General features: G+C 42.7%; 1 long non-coding RNA gene across 1 annotated transcript; it reads left to right on the top strand.

Moving 5' to 3' along the window:
- Nucleotides 1-1646: 1646 nt before the first annotated feature.
- Nucleotides 1647-3499, top strand: LOC106817881. The gene is made up of 3 exons (XR_001395115.1): nucleotides 1647-1818; nucleotides 2209-2318; nucleotides 2986-3499. It is a non-coding gene; the product is annotated as an uncharacterized LOC106817881 (long non-coding RNA).
- Nucleotides 3500-3753: the final 254 nt, after the last annotated feature.

The following is a 3753-nucleotide window of genomic DNA, read 5'->3' as shown; positions in this document are numbered from 1 at the left end:
GCTTCTCGCATCTCTCTCTCATCCTCTCTCTCTCTCTCTCTCCCTCCTCATCGCTCGTCTCTCTCTCTCTCTCCCTCTCTCTCTCCTCTCCTCTCTTCTCTCTCATCTCCTCTCTCTCTCCTCTCTCTCTCTCTCCTCTCTCTCGTCCCTCTCTCTCTCCTCTCTCTTCTCTATTCTCTCTCCTCTCTCTCTTCGAGTCCCCTATTATCCCACTATATCACACGAGCGTGGGCGCGTCCGCACGCCTGAAACTAGCCATCGTCAGATATCGTGACACATGATGGACTGAATAGAGTATATATATATATATATATATATATATATATATATATATTATACTATAAATACTGCTAAACCAATGATATATACTAGCCTATGCTACTGCTAAACACTACACTGCGGTCGCAGTATCCGATGTAGATATATATATATATATATAATATATATATAATAATATATATATAGAGAGAGAGAGAGAGAGAGAGAGAGAGAGAGACAATAAGAAAGAACGAGAGAGAGTGGCAGTCATGCGTCCAGCTGCTTATATGATATCAGTATCTTGATGCAGTACCCATCAACGTGCCAAACTACTGTGTATCAGCAGCCTTTACATAGCTGTGTGGCCTGTGCAGCGGTGTCAAATGTCTGTCCTACTGCATGTGAAATACACGGTGCACGCGTGCGTGGTGCGTGCGTGCGTGCATGCGTGCCGGTGTGTTATTGCGTACGTGCACATAGTAAGAACAAGAAGAAAAGCAACAACAACAACAATAACAACCACAACAACAACAGCATCAGCATGAACAACAGCAATCAGGCAACAACTACTATCTATCTATCTATCTAATCTATCTATCTATCTATCTATCATATATCTATACTAATCTATCCGATCTATCTATCTATCTATCATCTATCTTATCTTATCTAATGCTATCTATCTATCATCTATCTATCATCTATCTATAACTATTCTATCTATACTATCATATATATCTATCTATCATCCTATCTAATCTACTCATATCTATCTAGCTATCTATCTATCTATCCTCCTCTATCTATCTATCCTATCTAATCTATCTATCTCTCTATCTATCATCTTATCATCCTCATCTATATACTATATCCTATCTATATCTATTCTATCTATCATAAAAATTCTATCTATCTATCTATCTCTCGTGCCTTCTATCTATCTATCAAAAAAAAAAAAAAAAAACTATCTATCTATCTATTATCTCCTGCTATTAATTATCTATCTCATCTATCTGATCTATCTATCTATCTATCTATCTGATCTATCTATCTATCTATACTATTATAATCTCTCATCTCTCTCTCTCTCTCTACTCTGCTTCGCTTTCTGTCTCTCTCTCTCTCGTCTCTCTCCTCCTTCCTCTCTCTCTCTCTCTCGTCCCTGCTCTCTCGTCTCTCTCTCTCTCGCTCTCTCTTCTTCTCTCTCTCTCTCTCTCTCTCTGCTCTCTCATCCAGCGCTCTCTGTCTCTCTCCTCTCTCTCTCTCCTCTCCGTTCCTACATCTCTCTATCACTCGCTGTCGTCCTGAGGGGTCAGGTAACTGTAGCGTGACCTTGGACGAATTAGACACTACTGCCCTACAAGCCACAAGCGACTATATAAATGTCGCCAAGCCAACCGCCTCCAGAGCAGCCGCCACTTCATCGTTGTGTATACTGGTAACGGGAGCAACGCCAAAACGAAAGAGACCGAGAGAGAGAGAGAGAGAGAAAGAGAGAGAGAGAGAGAGAGAGAGAGAGAGAGAAAGAAGGAGAAGAGACTGAGCCCATCGATTCACAAGGTAAGCTGCAATATCATCTTCTGTGAGATAATCGTGAGAGAGGAGCGGAGAGGAGGAAGGGGAGGAGGAGGTTATGTGAGGCTTCCTTGCATTCGTTCCTAGTCACCAAATACGCATAGCCCCAATAATTTATTTATTTACTTACTTTTTTATTAACTTATTTATTTATTCATTCATTCATTTAATGACGGTACACTGGCAGTAAATAACAACATGAGCTTACAAGCTACATGGAACCGTCAGTAAATTGGTAATTAGAATTAATTAACCGTTCTAATTAGAATCACACCGTGCCGTCGTTCGAACAGACATCTAGTAAGGTCGCGCAAAAAGCCAACGTGTGAATAAATAAACGACTCATGATCTAAATCGTAGTTGTTTGCTCTACAGGCAATCATATCGAACTTCGACAAAGCGAAACGAAGGGGAAAAACCTAAAAAACAAGATGCAACTGGAAGGAAAGAAAACAAACTGGAGAATTGTGGTCTCTGCACTGCTGGTAAGGGCTTTCCTCAATATTCTAATCAGAGTCACTGATTCTCGTGGCCAAGGAAGCTATATATACATAAAAGTATATAGTATGCGTGTGTTTGTGCGTGCGTGCGTGCATGCTTGCTAGCTTGCGTGCGTGCGTGCGTGCGTGCGTGTACATATGTGTTCGTGGGCGTGTGCGCATGCGTGTGCGCGAATCTAACCTGCAATTTCATGCAATGCTTGAGGGAGGGTGAAAACGGACGCGGGGGTGGGGGCATTCCCAGTTCCCCGGGAAAAAAATACGCCATTTCCCAGTTTCCGAATTATTTTTAAAATGCAACTATCCCGCGTCCCGTTTGACTTCCATTGCCGAATCATGAAATGAATTCATCCGGCATTTCCCAGTTCCCAGATAATTAGAACGTTCCAATCCCGCGTCCGAAAATAACCTCCGCCACCCATTCTCCTCCTGCTCCTTCTGCTCCTTCTCCTCCTTCTCCTCATCCTCCTGCTCCTCCTCCTTCGCCTTCTCCTCCTCTTCCTCTTCCTCCTCTTCCTCCTCCTCCTCCTCCTCCTCCTCCTCTACCTCCTTCACCTTCTGCCCCTCCTCATTCTCCTTCTTCTTCTCTTCCACAATACTCGCGTGCGCGCCTGCTGAATTTGTGTTACGAATATCCTCCTGCGATTCACAGGTGGCGACACTATTGCTGGCCGCAGTGACGTCAGCGGCGCCGGCAGACGAAGCAGGCAAAGTCGCGGTGAGAGAGAAGCGCAACTTGTTTGGGACGGAATTCCTCTGCCACGTCGCAGAACACCTAAGGGAATTCCTGCACTGCCATTGCTACGAAAGACGCAAGCGACGAAATGCGGACAGTGGATGCGCAAAAGTGTGTGACTACTTACAGAATGTCTGCTACACTCGCTGAACACAGATGAGAACGACACATCGACACACGCCTAAAGTGTCGCTACACTACTACAGCCAAGGCCGGATTCAACTAGTGCGGGGCCTGGAGCATATATATATGTTATGAAGGGGTTGGGGAATTTTTTTTTTAAACAAAAATTAAAACACATAAATTTAAGTTAATCTAAATCTAACACATTTGTAATGGATTTACTGAGAAATAGACTAATGTCAGCACTCATTATTGTATCAGGTTTACGTGTATACTAAAAATAAAAATAAATGTTGTTTAAGCAAAATCTTACTATTAGATAGTTCATGATATTACGGGGTCCCTAAAACCTATATCTATCGTTATACTACTGGTATACTACTGCTACACTATTACTGTATTTACTCTCTATCATCATATATATATATATATATATATATATATATATATATATACATAATAGGTTGCTGGGGTATGGGTGGGCTCGCACACGCACGACACACACAGCACACCCGAAACACGTCGCGCACACACAGATCTCGACACCACACACACACACCA

The sequence above is a fragment of the Priapulus caudatus genome, unplaced genomic scaffold (assembly GCF_000485595.1).
Source record: "Priapulus caudatus unplaced genomic scaffold, Priapulus_caudatus-5.0.1 Scaffold1906, whole genome shotgun sequence".
NCBI lineage: Eukaryota > Metazoa > Priapulida > Priapulimorpha > Priapulimorphida > Priapulidae > Priapulus > Priapulus caudatus.
The sequence above is the reverse complement of the archived record's forward strand: the minus strand, read 5'-3'. Positions and strand labels throughout refer to the sequence as shown.